The following is a 17,630-nucleotide window of genomic DNA, read 5'->3' as shown; positions in this document are numbered from 1 at the left end:
ATCCTAATTGCATAGTCCATAAATAAAAGTATCACCTAGAGACTTGTTAGCATCAAGGGTTTTACTCACATCAAAAATGGAGAAATCAGACCCCTGCAGTCACACCATGCATATAACCCCCCCAATACTGTCAAGACAAAATAATTATAAAAACTACCATCTTCCTCAGATTGAGACCTAGAAGCAACCCAAATAGACCTGCCCAAAGCTTAGTCAATTTATTTATCCCTTGGTCTGAATTAGAAGTAGAATTGGGTGGGAGCTTGCTATTGAGGATAAAATTTTTTGGCAAGTAATAGTTTGAGTTGCCACAAGCAAAGAAAATATGAGGCAGTCATTGGCCAGTCTACAACTAGGCCATTTTATGAAATCTAGCGAGAGATTTCTTTTGTACACAACTCCATAATTGTCTCTAGAATGAGTCTCAAACTGAGGATCAGCCTTCTGTTGTGTCTTACTACCAAGACCATCTCTATATTTTGTAACTTGTGCTTGTACAGGCTCTACAATATCGGTGCCATCCTTGCCAAGTCCCTGAACCAATCCATATAGTTACAAGATCAAGATTTAAGAGACAACCAACCAGGGTTAAAAAAAAAATTAATGCATATTGTGTACTCAAAAATCAGTCTCACATACTGAGTCTTCTTTCCAACCCATTTTTCTACACATGTGATTCCTCACATTACTTCCATCAATAATTTTATCAGAGTTGATGACCTCATAACTTTGAGCTTCACCTACTAGTAGCATTGAGCCATACATCACTCCGCCAACACCTGGCAAAAAGGGCATGTCAGAACCTTTTCCTCTACTTCTGAGACTTGAAAATAATGGAATTTCTTAGTATCAAAAATTGCAAATCCATATCTTATAGTCACATTTCTATGCAACAACCAAAACTCTTGTAAGGAATGATATAATGATAAAATTGTAAATTGCGTTTCTGGTGATTTAAAAGTGATACTATGGTAACATAAAATTTTAGTAAATATACAATCACATTTCTATGTGCTAAAGAGAAACAAACTCTCAATGGATGATACAATGACAGAATTACAAATTGCACCTTCTGGTGAGATATACATGAAAATACGGCAATATAACATGAAAAAAATATTCTAGACCTTGCATAATAAACCTACGAAAAAATTGATTTCTAAAATAAATACTAATGCTAGGAAACATTGATAAAATATCAAAATATAGCAATTAAATATTACCTTTCTCTACAGGACCTAAGTCTAATAGATCGTCTGCAACAGATGATGATCCATAATGACTATGTGTTTCTGTTGCTCTATCTCTATAACGTGATTGAGGAGTTTCATAAACCAGTGTTTTGTTCTAGCCATTGGTACATAAGAGCCTAATGCAGATGCACCTATCTTGAATGAATTTGATACTTACTAGCCTCAAGAACCACACTTGGTCCAACCATTGACGATCCAGATATTGTTGCTCCAATAGATCTTGAAAAGTTTACATATGTTCTCACCACTCCTCTTGTTGATTCTCTAATCACATCCCTTATTATACCATCGACACTATTACTAACAGATAGAGGCTTTGGATTTAATGCACTATCAGATGGAGTATAATTACCACCAAATGGATTTCCTACTCCACGTCCTAGAGATGGAAATCCTTGATTAGCTTCTTTTGCATTTACCATGTTAGACTTAAATTTTGGAGCACTTACACCTTTACCAAACAGATTTACATTATTAGTATTATTATGCTTCTCATCTGAAGAGGTAGGTAATGTTGTTGGAGAGGAATCATCATCTAGGACATATTTGCATTATTATTATTATTATGCTTCTCATCTAAAGAGGTAGGTAATGTTTCTAGAGAGAAATCATCATCTAGGACAATCCAAGCAGCATGCCCTTCATGAATACATTGGTTCCACATTGTCAAGACAATGTTCATTTTCTTATTTCTAGCCAATATATTTCCTTTAGAGGCAAACTTAATTTCTTTTAATTTTTCCTTCTCTTTCTTTGCAGTTGCCTATGTAGAAGATGCAACAACGTGGACAACATCTGGTAAAGAGGATTTTTTATCTGAAGCTTCATTATTAGTAGTGGTTTTTGTAGCCAGAGCTTAAATGACCACTTTTCAATGATTATTTTCCCCCTCTATAGACTTTCTTGATGTCTTATTCATGTCACTTGCTTGATCCACATAAGGCATATATTGTTGTTTCTCCTGGTCATACGAATACCATGTACCATTGTTAACATCATAATAGAGCCCTACATGATTGGCCAAATAATTAAGGTAAGGAACAAAGGACTACTATTTGGTGTTGCAACTTGCAAGTCTCATCCACAATAAGCATGTGCCAAAATACACAACTAGTGCTCAATGATAATATCTAGCATTATAAGGGCATGAACTCATGAAAAGTTCGTAGCAAAAGAAGGGTAATATGAGACAAAATAAATGGATACTAATATGACCATCATAGTAAAACCCAAATGCTTCATCTCAGACAAACCAAAAATGCGAAATTGTGCCTCCTTCAGAAGGTTCAACTTGTGTGCCCATCATTTTTCCTTCAGTGTGTTGTTTCAACATGTGTGCCCATGATTTTTCCTTCAGTGTGTTGTTTATAATCCAGGTCATACTCCTTAATGGCCCACCCAACAAAGTCATATTTCAAAAAGAAATAAATGAAAAATGTAAAAATAATGATACTTTAGATAATGGAGGCAGAATTTGGCACAATTTCCTAGCAACCAGTTTCTTATTTAGCAATATATTGTGTCAAGCAGTAGCACCTATCAACTTATGCACATTACAAAGAGAATTAATTTGTTGTCTTGAAAGCCAGTGCAACAAAATTCTATAGCAAAAAATATATATATATATATATATATATATATATATATATATATATATATATATATATATATATATATATATATATATATCTATATATATAATTTTTTCTTGAAAGCTTAAATGATGTTCAGAAAACAAGATGATATAATAACAAACCTGATGTGCAAAGGTTGCAGCTTCAATTGCAGCACTGCAAGGCTGTTGGACTGAGAAGTACCAACAGAGGAGCCTAGACCATGAATACTACTTGCATATGCAACCCTCAAGACTTGACCATTCCTTTCCAAATTTTTTCCATTAGATTCCTCCAATGCCTTTGTTTCTTCTTTCACCTAGAAGGATACTCATCCATATAAAAATAAAATATGCATATGAAAAGGGAAAATTACTAGTTAAGAATGGGAATGAGCTTTGGAGATTTCATAGATAAATGTATGAAAGTCAATACTGAATGAAAAGGTACAAATGCAAATCCCCTTGAAACATGAGTAAATTTGTCACAAACAAGTCGAAGGTCCTAGAAAAAAGTTTGTTTGTAACACAGACACTTATAATCTAGAAAGAGTAACTTATTCATGAGTCACATAAGGTAGAGCAATCAAATCTATCATGGTTACCTTTATAGGAGCATGCTTGGAAAATTCATACTGTAGTACCTCTTCATCAACATTATCATCTAACCCACAAACAACTAGAACATGTGTGAAGGCTTGTAAGATTTATCAGATAGTTCACAAACGCAGTGCTTCAACTTCATACTAGATGCCTTTGAAGAGAAACAAATATGTCTCACCAACTTTTGATGCTTTATTTCTAGTTGGTTCTGGATTAGAAGAAGTTGCATCAGCTACCAGGAGCATCCTCAGTTTTCCCTTCATTGCACTATACAAAAAATAAAATAAACCTAAGACATTCATACACAAGGAATATAACATAATCATTTTCTAAAGACATAAATGATAAACTATAAAAAAGTGAAAAATAGCTTAAAAACATTATGTGTGATGAGAAAAGTTGACACAATCACAGAAAGTGCACATCCAGTCACCTTTAGAGCCTCCTTTAATGGAACCCTTTCTTGTGCTTTCATGTCCTAATTGCGGTGCACCTATACCTCTAATTGGCTTGCTACTGCAAAATGCAAATGGTGCACACTAAGAATGTATATAACAAAGACAAGATATAATATCCTAGATATAATATTCATTTTTCTTGAGATGATCACATGCAAAAATATAAAAGGAATCAACTCAAAATATATAGATTTTTACCACTTGCTAAAAAAATGTCAAAATGACACAAAATAACATGAAAAATTGTTATTTAGCACATATTTTAATATGAGAGACAAATTTTAGTCTAATTTCATGAATACCACTAAGCTTTTGAGATTAACATACAACATCTTGGAAAAATATTTCATCAAATCTCTAATCAAATTTCCTATTTTGGTGTTCAAAGAAGATTTAAGTACATATTGTTAAAACATTTCCATGATCACTTTCATTGAGATTGAAATTGCAGGGGATTGCAATGGAAGAGGGAATCCTTTTGATATATTTAAACAGAACAAGAGGGGGCCATTGTTGAGTCTTACATCATATCAAAAAGGTGGAGTGCTAAAAATTGGGCCTCTTAGGCCCACACAATAATACTGTAAAAGCATTAATATAAGTGTTGTAATTTTACAAAAATGGGGTTGATACTATTATCTTGTCATCTTGAAGTGCCCAATGCTCATGGTAGTACATGATGGTATGAGCTACCCACATCATAAATTTTGTTTGAATAGTTAGAAACACCCACCATGTGGCACTGAAGGTGCTATATAATCTCATCCATCCTCATTTGGAGCACCCACATGCTGAGGCCTTCTAGGTTCCTTTATAACTCTTATAGATCATGTATAGAATCATTCCTATATTTTTTTTGTATTAATAATTCTATATTAGTTTCATCCATTTTTATAATTACTGTGATTATATATTTTATTATAATTTATAAAAGTTCCCTTATTTGGTCAAAATTTGGTTATGATGATTCATCTATGGTCTCAGTAGCTTCAATACATTTGGGCATGTTTAATTAGGAGTCCATTGAGTCAAGGATTTATTAACCATTCCTAATTCCTATAATAAATTAAACCATGACTTTCATGGGATGTATCCCATATATGTTGTAGTTTATGGAACAATGCATACATATTTAACAATATACATGCAATCTCAGCCCTGGAACTCATGGTTCCTCATCAAAACCTATAATATGCTTCTTCCATATGGATTTCTTCACCCAAAGGGTTGTAAAATGTTCACTAATGCCTCAAGAGCATTTCTTGAATTATTTGTATTTCTCATATCCTTGTTGTAAAACCTATTCCAATAATCTTTTTTTTAAACAGATATTACATGATCACTTATGGATTAGCATCAAGTTTTGAGGTATCACTTTTGGTACTCCACATTCTATAGAAATTCTACAAATTCTCTACAAATCTCACTGTAAGACCATGTAGAAAATTTGACTGTAGATTAACCTGATAATGCAATATACCAAAGCAAAATACCATAATCTACTTCTATTATCAATTTGTGGAAGCTTAAAATTGAGCAAGATCGAGCTGAACACATATAACCAAAAGAAGAAGAATCAATGCACATGAAACACAGAAAATACTCATGGGAAAGCCTCAGCTAAAAACCCCACTATCTGTATTATCATACAAGGTGGAAATACATCAAAATTATACAAAGCCTTATCTCTCACAGCTAGCCAGCTCTCAATACAATCCTCCTAGATGCTCACAGGCAATCAAAGCTTCTCACAAGCCTTCCCCTCTTCCCTCCAAGCTCCTATTTCCTTGCATTGTTTCTCCTGGGTGATCCTCCTATTACCAAGTGGAAGACTCTCCACCAAGTCTCACACTGATCTCACACCTTGTCAAAACTGTGCAATCCTCCAAGGAGCCTTACCTTGACTGCATGGATGAGTTTCCTTTATACGAAAACACATGCAATTGATAGTAACCTGTCCTTGAAATTTAGTTCAACTGGGTATTTCTCAGAATAGACATGCATGAGTTTCTAATGAGAGAACCTTCAGTTATCTAGAGTACACTTGTTGAGTGCATGCATGCATCAACTGACTGATAACTCACAATTAGTTCCTCAAACATTTTGGAACTAATTTAACTTGACTTAACTTAGTAGACTGAGCTAACTAATTACAACTCAAATATAACTCAATCTTATCTCCTTAATTAAGGGATAATCTCCTTAATTTAAGGGATAACTCTTGCATGACTTCAGAAAAACTTCCAAATTGAATTTCTCCAACTAATTAATCCATAATGAATTAATTAATTATTTCCAAGTAGTTGGTGAGACTAAATTCGAATTTTAATTCAAGGACAAATTAAAATTGGAATATTTTGGATTCTATTTTTATCATTTCTTGTTGCTACTTTCAACACATTCTTGGTGAATTTCCCTTATCTTCTTCAATTCCTCTACATGCATCTCACACTTCTAGTTTGATTTCCTCCTTAAAGTATTGTTGACATGTCCCACGGTGTCTCCATTTCCTTTACCCAATCTAATACATTTGAAAATTCAACTTTTCTACTTCAAGGGAGGTTCCAACATAACTTAGGTAAGGGACCTATCAGCTTATTAAGGGAGCTTTAGGTCACCATAAATCACCTGATATTTTTATTATTTATTTATTTATTTTTTTTTTTTTTTTTTTTTTTTCTTTTTCTTTCAGTATTTGCTACATATCACCAAGGTGTTTTATTACATTGTATTAGAGAGTATGATCATGTATATTCAGCGATACGATGTAGCAACATGTGTAAGGTTGTTATTATTAAGGAAAGATATATTAGAATCCTTCTATTATAATCCTATACCAATAGGTGTCATATTTCATGATTGACTTGATGAGCTCTGTAATATGTTCATTCCTTTCCTTGTTTCAAAGGTTCTCCATATTATCAAAAAATCAAAAAATGTAAAAAAATGTAAAAAAGGTATTCCCTAAAAGAAAAATCAAAGGGTGAAAATAAATAAAATGGTCAAAAAAGTGAAAGAAATGAACCCCAAACAAAAATAGACCAAGAAAGTGTGCAAGTCCAAAATGCCACTACTTTTTATTTTCTATAATAAGCATTGTGTGCAACTTGTTAATTTATGCCACAATTGATGAATGGCCAAACAAATTAATCTTGGCTAGTTCATATTTGAAATTTCCTGTTTTAGAGATAGAGAATAAAATCTGACCAAACTGTTCAATCTTGGCAGGTAAGTAGATACGTAGAGTAAATAAAAGGAGCTCAATAGTTTAATCTGAGCCCCTGGATGTAATAAGTGTAGACTTAGGTAGGCTTGCCATGAAAAGAAAAAGAAGATTGATAAGGGTTTGCCAGTCTAAGTGCACCCAAGTAAAGAAAGGAAAAAAATCTAGGCTAAAGTAGGCAGGGTAGGTAGATGGTATTGCAGAATGATACTTGTGATAAATTATGTCTCTCAATGTGTTAATCTTTATCTCTATCACAAAGTGTGAGGCAGACATTATACTTGATGCAGCTCAAGCGAGGCAAGGCTACATAACTAACTCCCCTTCATACTTTTCCCTAATCATTCACTAACTCCCCCAAAAGTATTAAGATCTGCTCTTAATATCACTAAAAAACCACTCCTTCCATTTAATATCACTAAAATCCCAAAAAATATTACCCATCCCATATTATGTAAATATATTAATAAAACCCCGATAGTTTATTTATCCCCACCCTGGTTAACTATAACCGTAAATACAATTAAATGCAGATTAACAGGTATTGATAAATTTATTTGAAGTTTATTAAGAACCCTCCCCGCGCGACAAAGGAATTAGTTAACCCCCAGTTAACTGATAACCAACCCCGACCATCAGCATTCACCCCGACGCGATTAAAACGTTATTTATTACGTCGGGCCCACAGTAATTAAACCCCCGCCATGTTCCCTGCCCATCTGTCGTCCGATCTCCACCTTCACATCCAACGGTTGATAACAATATTGCGACCCCCCTTTTGACGGTGCGTTAACTCGCGATCGCCACCGGTCTTCCACCCGTACCAAATCCACGTGTCACACAGCTAATGTGCTCACTCGCCCTCCGTCCAAAACCGCTCGACTCCAAAAGCGGTGCGATCAAACTGCTTACCACCTTCTGCTGACGTCATCCGCCTTCCGCTAACGTCATCTAACCTTCCGCTGATGTCATCCGCCCACTGAAATCCAAAAAATCCCGCCAAACCTTCGTTTTGTCAAATAAATGATAAAAAAGCCATTTTCGCTGTAAAGCTCTCCGCCCCGCGCTCTCCTACAAGCAACGTCCTGTTCAGTTACAAACCGGCACCCGACCAGCAAAACTACAGCATGAGCTCCACAGCCGGCCATTCGACCTGCATTTGTACAGTTTTCTTCTTTTACTCAGGTATTTACCCAGTTTTCCATGAAACCCTGCAGTTTCGGTTCTCGGCTGAAAATTCTACCAGATGGAGCTGTTTACCAGATTGAGCAATTTACCAGACAGTGATGAGCAGGGGTCAAAACAGGTCAAAGAGTATTAGAGCAGTTAAAGAATATTAGTAAGAATAGGGCAGCTAACATAGAGTTACCGAAGAAGACAGCTGCCAGCCGAATTATAGGGCTTGCCTCCAGCACATTCAACAAAAACAGGACCAGCACAACATCAGTTTATCTTTTCCCTATTTTCAAGGCTAGTTGTTTCTATTTACTTGTGAAACTATTTTTAGTCATCCTAGATATTATCTCACTCTGTTATGAGATATTTGTTGTATAATTTTCTGAATAAATAACCCCCCCCCCCCCCCCCAATTGGAGTATTGGGGTGGATTTCCTAGACTTTGCTGTAATATTGATTTTTTGGAGTAAAGAGCTTTTGGAATCAACTGTTGCATGGCCTACTGGATGAAGAATTGAAGTAGAGGACTTGTCACAGACTTCTTGAATCAACCACCGGATCAATAAGTCCTTTATATCTTGTGTTTTAAAATTTTCTTGTTTATTATATCATCTGTGTTTCATAATCTGAATGATAAAGAAAAGATTAATTTCAAAATATGCTTGATTGCACTTTGTTTTCAGTCATTATTGTTCTCTGTGTTTTCTTCAGAATTAGGATAAGCAGTGAAATCTTAATTTCTCATGTTTCCTAATTCTTTCACGTTAATTATTTGTTAAATAATACTTCACTACTCCTTATCAGTAATCATCCAATTTCCCTCTTTAAATAGGTTGAAGGATTTCTTAATTGCCCTTCACCCCATTTGAGCCCATTCCATCTGTTTCAAGTCTTTATTTGTTCCCTGTTTGACTACCTTGCTCTGTGAAGCCATCCTCTGTTAAGAAGCGAAATCCAGAAAGCCATCTTCTTTGACTCCATCAGCCCAATGGACTGAACTACTCTGTCTTACCTCTCTGTTCTATTGAATCTCACCACCCAAACTCAAACAAAACCATTGAACTTCATTTCGATAAGCTCTCCTTCCCTTTTGTCTTCATCCCTTTCGTCATCTCAAATCACCACACCTAGTGTGTTGTCGATCTACTTGATGTACTCACTGGCATAATAGAAAGAATCATATGCTATATACCCCTCTGCCATTGACCCCTTGGGTCTCTCCCTTTGTAGAACAAATCCTTTCAATTTCTTCATGTACCTATCTAACAAGAACATCCAACAACAAGAAACCACCCCAACTAATTCAACCTCATCTGCTAGGTGAATGAGAAGATGAACCTACAAGTCCATGAAACACGTTGGTAGTTCCTTCTCAAACATATAAACAATCTCAGTTATCTCTTGACGCCACCATGGAATGCTAGTCATATGAATCTCCTTTGATGTGATCCAACGTACAAATGCAGATAATTTATATATGGCATGTCGTACATCTTGGGGGAATTCATGGTGTTACAGGTAATTTTGTCACATTTGTCCAATAGTCCTATAAAATCAATCAATCAACATCCTTGAACACTTTGTCATAATTCCTTCATAAATCCATAAGCATCACTTCTCCAAAAGTCTGAGTTTCTGGGACAATTAGCTCAAAGACACTATTTTTAGCCCCAATGCACCTTTCCTATTTAGCCACTTGCATTCAATGCATGTTGCATACTTGACAACCCGCGTAGGTCAGCACTTGTTTCTCCATTCTGCAAGTATGCTAATTCTAGAAATTCAGGAAAAATAAAAAATATTTCTGAAGCTTCCTCTTCGAGAAGCTTCCAAGGTAGTTTTAACTATTTAGCATGGATAAAAGGCTTGAATTCCTATCTGATCCTATCTTGGATACCTTATCTCTTATCTCTTTAGCTCATCCTCCCCTCTTAATTGGATCTCAAGCCTACATTGGTAATTGGACAAGAATTCCCAAACTACCACACTCCTATATATTTAATGCCTCCCATAAGGTCCGGGTTGGCTTTTGGAGATTGAGAGTGCCCTCATGTTTTTTCTTTGAGCATAAAGGAGTCACTATATTCATGCATTAGGGTTGATGTTGAGGTGTGATTTGTGACAAGGAAGGACAAGTCAACTTGGGGAGACATATACAAAGTCAGCTTCTATTTATGGTTGTAAACTCTCTCCTATAATTGTCAATACAAAAAATACCATGTTTTCCTATATTTGGTTTGTTATGTTTGCACTCATGTATTTCAATTCCATTTTGATTCACTGGATAGATATTTTAGATTATGCTACGTGGATTGTGATTTCTTTGCTTGTTTTAGTCATGTGTGTATTTTCTAATTATAGAACTTGGAGCTAGAGTTGGACCTTACAAGAAATGAGGAAAGAAATGCTTGCTACAGATTCCAGGTAAGCTTCTTTCCCATTTTCTAATCTCTTTAAGGGAAATTCAAATCTTTTTGTCTTCATTTATTCTAGATTAGACCACTAGATCTAGGGAAGTCACCTTTGTCTGCAATAGTGAAAATTTCATATCACAAATTAGCTTTTTAAAAAATGAAACAAGATCGCTTGAGAAAAGTTAATTTTCTTGTGTCAAGCTTCTTAAAAAATTAAACAAGGTCCCAGGAGTAGAGTTCTTTTTCTTATGTCAAGCTCGTTAAAAAATGAAACAAGGTCCCAGAGCAAAGTTCCATGTCTTGTGTTAAGCTCGTTGAAAAATGAAATGTTGGCATTATGATGCATGTGTTGTACTTGATGGAAACCCTCTCATAGAAGATCATCTCACTTGTATACACTCAGATGAATCCACAGAAGAGATATCAGATATGACAGAATACATGGATGTAGGACAGTTCAAAGGGATCAGATGACAGTTCACAAGTAAGCTTTGCCATCAAGTCCAAAGGGGGAGATTGTTGGCATTATGGCTAAAGTGTTGTCCTTGATGGCAACTCATACAGGTGATAGATCATAGAACATCAAGCCAGTAGCAAAGATTGATGAGTAGCCTCTCAGATTGGAAGAAAATAAGAGGTACGCAGGTATGCCGTACAAAAGGTGCGGACCCGCAGGCATATCATTCATAAAGTGCGTACATACACGCAGGTATCCTATGTAAGAGGTGCGTACCCCCAGTTCACTCACTTCAAGGCAGAGAAGCGCGCTCACGTGGGGTTTCTTATGTTTGGCCCGTGGTATTTAGCCCGCCGTTCTTGATTCTATGGTTTTGGCCCATGGTATTGTTTTATATTATTATTATTATTATTGAAACCCATGTTTTTGTTATCTATGGTATTGATCCATGATTTTAGGAAGAGCTTGCCTATATAAAGAAAAGGAGATCATTTGGCTAGACACTTGTGAAATTAAAAGATCTTAAAAGAAGCTAGATCTGAAATTCTTGTAATCGTTTGAGAGAGAGTTGAATCAATATCAAGGAGAAACATGAGAATTACAAGTCGGATCTACTAATTGGTTGATATCTCCTCGGCGCATGTTCAGATCTGTAGATCTGACGGTCTGGGTTATTCTTGAAGTCTTGAAATTATCTATACCTGCAGGTACGCAAGTGCAGTGAAAGAAAAGTGCAGAGATACGCAGGCACAGAAGTGTTGCAGGTGCGTAGATACGCAGGCCCAGAAGCGCTGCAGATGCGTAGGTGCACAGACAGTTCATTGGACACAGAGCACAGGTACGCAGGAAGTCTGTGAGGCACAATGCGTGGGTACGCAGGAACGCAGTTGGAGACAGTGCGTACGTCTACGCAGGTGTTATATGGGTGAAGCTGCGTACTTCCCATGAAATCTATTTAGCTGCCTCTGTTGATTATTGTTGTGTTCTGGGTTTTGAAGTGATGTCTGGTTTTTGGTATTAAGTTCTGATAACAGCAGTGATTGATTAAATGTTTATACATTGATGGATGAATGGATCAGGTTCTTATTGACTCATTGTATGTGATCTGATGGACTAGATCTGATTGATGACTCACTTGTATATGTATTGATCTAGTGCTTGGGTAATTCAGAAGGTTGTTTGATTATGAGCTTCAATGTTGTTGGGCCCAGTATGAAAATTGAATGAAATGTGGCCTTTCAGATTATGTGTTGTGCTTCAGTGTATCCAGTCTGAAAATTGATGAAACGTGGTACATGGAGGAGAGAAGATTGTAGGTCAGCACCTACGTACTAGTATCTAAGCTAGTACAAGAGCTAAAGGAAATCTTTGGAGCATTGTAGCAGGTAGTAGCCTGCGTACTAGTAAATGGATCGGCTAGTACAAGAGCAAAGGGGGTTGTAGCTCCCGTACTGGTATAAGACTGCACCAGTACAAAATATTGTAAAAGGATTTTCTTATTAAGAAGAAGATTGAGATGACTTGCAGCAGGAGGTTTTCTCCCGCATTGGGTTTCCACCTTATATCATGGTGTTCATGTGTGTGCCTTATGTGTGATGATCTATTCTATGTTACTGCATCTGTTAACTGATAATATGGTTGATAATGTTCTAATGCACTCATTGAAGATCAATTAACTTAATCATAAGAAGTTGTGGAAGTAGCATATATGAATCTGATTATGGAAATCAAAAAGTTTTATTAATGTGATAATACTGATTCACCCCCCCCCCCCTCTCAGTATTATTTTCGACAATTGGTATCAGAGCAGGTCCTTTGATAGAAGCTTGATCGCTTGAAGGAGATCCGTGGAACAATGGGAAAGAAGCTTAAAAAGAAAGCACCTAAGAAACAGAAGTCATCTCAGAAGAACTATGACAGTGGGAGAATCGATTGGGGATTAGGTATAAGAAGCTCTTCAGATTCAGAATCATTATCAGGTATGAATATATTATCCTCTGATGTTCCAGCTATCTTTCCTTTTGGAAGAGATGAAAGTGATAGCGGAACTACTGAATTTTCTCTTATGGGTGAAAAAGAAAGATATCAAATAGAGGTAGAATTTAAAAGGTTGACAGACAAAATTAGAGATCAACAAGATCTATTGAACAAAAGGGAATGTGACTTCAAAGAAGAAGCTACCAAACTAAAGGCCCAATTAGAAGAAGGAAACAAGGTAAGAAAACTTCTCAAGGACAAGGAAGACCAATGTCAAAAATTGCAGCATGAAGTAACATCATTAAGAAAAGAAGTCAACGAAAGAAGCACAACCATCAAGAAACTCAAAGATAGATCCAGCTACTATGAAAATCTTGAAGCTACAATCCTCTCGCTAAAAGGATATCTTGAAGAATCAAAGAAGCAGAATACAGATCTACTCCAAGCTATTGCAAAACAAGAAAACGAAGTCACCTGCTTAAAAACTCAGCTGGAATGTGCATTCAGAATTCGTCAAATGCAGCGGGATATGAATGAAGAACAAGAAAAGGAGATTCTCAAACTAAGGGAACAAATGGAAGAAGGAAGGAAAGCTAAAGAAGATTTGAAGAAGCAATCTCTTGAAAAGGAAGAACAGCTTCAGGTTGAGGTAAATATCTTGAAAGGTAAATTAGAAGAAAAGGATAAGCTTTTACGATTTCAAGATAGTTATAAAGTCTTGGATGATATTCTTAGTAGTTAAAGATCTCCTGCTATAAAGACTGGTCTTGGTTTCCATGAATCTGTTGAAGGTGAATCTAGTTCACAAGGTGAGGCAAGGAACTCTAAAGAGAAATCTAAAGTGATCAACGAAGAAATGAAAGATCAATCTCATCATCAACCAAGGAAAGAGATTCCTCAAAGAAAATCCTTTACTCCTCCTATGAATAATGTTGAATGTTATGTATGTCATAATCTTGGACATGTTGCAGCTAGATGTAGAATAAGAAGGGTTCAAGACCATTATGCAGAAAGATCATCACATTCAAGGTACTTTAATGGATATTTCTTTGCTTGCAATATGTATGGTCACAAAGCTGCTGATTGCTACAAAAGGAATATGAAACATGTAAGATGTTATGCATGTAACAAGCTTGGACATATAGAAAAGGAATGCAGGAACAAAGCATGGACATCACACCAAAAGGAGAAAACATCATCACGCTTGAAGATAAGGAGGAAAAAGGAAGTACAGTCAGAAAAAGGCAGCACAGCACAATGTACAGACATACCAGAATCAGAGGGAGCTGAAAGTACAAAACTTCAGTATCCTGAATCTCATATGCAAACTCCATAAAGGGAAGTCGTGTATATATGCGAGTTGGATACTGCACAATCACGTATATGATTGTTTGAAGAAAGGCAGTAGGGAAAGTGAAGTGGAAGTGAATATATGAAGTATGATCTCTCGAGCACAAGATCAGATCTGAGAATCTGACTATCAGTGGCACAGAGGAGGACTGTTGGGTTCTAATCAGAGGTACGCAGGTGATACACAGTGAAAGTGCGAGGGTACGCACCGCAGCAATGGTCCCAGTGCGTAAGTACGCGGCATAACAAAAGAGAACATGTGGACAGACGCGGCAAGACAGAAGAAGAGGCGCATAGCAAGATCGAAGGTACATGGCACGATAGAAGGATAAACTGCGTAGGTACATATAAGTACGTGGCGCGATAGAAGCAAAGGTGCTTGAGGTACGCGACGCAACTGATGGCACAAGTGCGTGGGTACGCGCTGTAGCAGAAGGCTCTCTGCGGGTATATGCAGAAACACAGAAAGTCAGGTGCGGGTATACGCAGGGGAGAAGAAGGTGAAGTGCGGAGCCACGCAGGCCAGATAATGAGAAACTGTGTATCTGTCTTAAGGTATTTATTGGCTGACTTTTTCTTGTTGATAAGATCTGATAGATGGCACCAGTTTAGGGGGAGCATATGTTCTTAATGCATTGTTGGCATTATGGTCCTTGGTGACGATGCTTATGATTCATCTTGCTATGGTTATGAGTTGTTCACATGGTTCTTGGATCAGATTTGTGATGGTGCTTGCATGGAGTCTTTATTGTTCTTGGCACACATATGGATGAGGATTGTTGGCTGGATTCATGGTTGATTATTCAAAGCTGCATTGTTGGAGACATGATGATGATAAGCTCTTACCTATATGATGATAGGTTGTTTCGTACATATGTTGATTGATGCAAATATTCCCAAATGATGATCTGGATGGCTTTGGTGTTTCTCCTTATGATAAAAGATGTTATGGAGCAGATCATACAGTGTTGTTGCTGATGTTTGTCTTAGGTGATTGGTCTCTGTTATAAATGTCATATCACGACTCATGATGTAATAGTGTTTCTCTATCTGTTGTAGTCATCTCTTCAGGTCATGTAACGACCTATGTTGGTTTCCCCACTATGCTTGGGATGAAGATGTAATGTATTTAGTTCCTGATGTATTCCCACTTGGTTGGGTGATGGATGTATGTATTGAGTCTTTTGGTGATAGGAAGGTCATTTATGATATATAGAGTCATGTTCTTCTTGTAGAACATCTTTTTGCAGACCTTGCTTACAGTCAGGGGAAGCTTGAGCATAAACAGCCTATATAGCAGAGCAGATATTTCAGAAAGAGCATTATCATATTGGTGCACCATGGCATATACAAAGGGGGAGCTCATTCAGAGACTTCAGCAGACCTGTTTTATAGTCAATAGGAGCATGTTATTAGGGGGAGCAAAACCCTTTTCCCTTGATGTCAAAGGGGGAGAGTGATTTGGTGTTGTTGCCATCAAGTCCAAAGGGGGAGATTGTTGGCATTATGATGCATGTGTTGTACTTGATGGCAACCCTCTCATAGAAGATCATCTCACTTGTATACATTCAGATGAATCCACAGAAGAGATATCAGATATGACAGAATACATGGATGTAGGACAGTTCAAAGGGATCAGATGACACTTCACAAGTAAGATTTGCCATCAAGTCCAAAGGGGGAGATTGTTGGCATTATGGCTAAAGTGTTGTCCTTGATGGCAACTCATACAGGTGACAGATCATAGAACATCAAGCCAGTAGCAAAGATTGATGAGTAGCCTCTCAGATTGGAAGAAAATAAGAGGTACGCAGGTACGTCGTACAAAAGGTGCGGACCCGCAGGCATATCATACATAAAGTGCGTACATACACGCAGGTATCCCGTGTAAGAGGTGCATAGCCCCAGTTCACTCACTTCAAGGCAGAGAAGCGCGCTCACGTGGGGTTTCTTATGTTTGGCCCGTGGTATTTAGCCCGTCGTTCTTGATTCTATGGTTTTGGCCCGTGGTATTGTTTTATATTATTATTATTATTATTGAGCCCCATGTTTTGGTTATCTATGGTATTGATCCATGATTTTAGGAAGAGCTTGCCTATATAAAGCAAAGGAGATCATTTGGCTAGACACTTGTGAAATTAGAAGATCTTAAGAGAAGCTAGATCTGAAATTCTTGTAATCGTTTGAGAGAGAGAGTTGAATCAATATCAAGGAGAAACATGAGAATTACAAGTCGGATCTACTAATGGGTTGATATCTCCTCGCCGCATGTTCAGATCTGTAGATCTGACAGTCTGGGTTATTCTTGAAGTCTTGAAATTATCTATACCTGCAGGTACGCAAGTGCAGTGAAAGAAAAGTGCGGAGATACGCAGGCACAGAAGTGCTGCAGGTGTGTAGATACGCAGGCCCAGAAGCGCTGCAGATGCGTAGGTGCGCAGACAGTTCATTGGACACAGAGCGCAGGTACGCAGGAAGTCTGTGAGGCACAGTGCGTGGGTACGCAGGAACGCAGTTGGAGACAGTGCGTACGTCTACGCAGGTGTTATATGGGTGAAGCTGCGTACTTCTCATGAAATCTATTTAGCTGCCTCTGTTGATTATTGTTGTGTTCTGGGTTTTGAATTGATGTCTGGTTTCTGGTATTAAGTTCTGATAACAGCAGTGATTGATTAAATGTTTATACATTGATGGATGAATGGATCAGGTTCTTATTGACTCATTCTATGTGATCTGATGGACTAGATCTGATTGATGACTCACTTGTATATGTATTGATCTAGTGCTTGGGTAATTCAGAAGGTTGTTTGATTATGAGCTTCAATGTTGTTGGGCCCAGTATGAAAATTGGATGAAATGTGGCCTTTCAGATTATGTGTTGTGCTTCAGTGTATCCAGTCTGAAAATTGATGAAACGTGGTACATGGAGGAGAGAATATTGTAGGTCAGCACCTACGTACTAGTATCTAAGCTAGTACAAGAGCTAAAGGAAACCTTTGGAGCATTGTAGCAGGTAGTAGCCTGCGTACTAGTAAATGGATCGGCTAGTACAAGAGCAAAGGGGGTTGTAGCTCCTGTACTGGTATAAGACTGCACCAGTACAAAAT

General features: G+C 37.2%; 1 pseudogene; it reads right to left on the bottom strand.

Moving 5' to 3' along the window:
- Positions 1-352: 352 nt before the first annotated feature.
- Positions 353-17,630, bottom strand: part of LOC149228431 (SUPPRESSOR OF ABI3-5-like) — a 57,727-nt pseudogene continuing 40,449 nt past the window's right edge.

The sequence above is a fragment of the Pinus tabuliformis genome, chromosome J, assembly GCF_031772625.1.
Source record: "Pinus tabuliformis cultivar Carrire ecotype Pingquan chromosome J, CPIR1, whole genome shotgun sequence".
Classification (NCBI taxonomy): domain Eukaryota; kingdom Viridiplantae; phylum Streptophyta; class Pinopsida; order Pinales; family Pinaceae; genus Pinus; species Pinus tabuliformis.
Note: the sequence above shows the minus strand (reverse complement) of the source record. Positions and strands in the feature narration are given on the sequence as shown.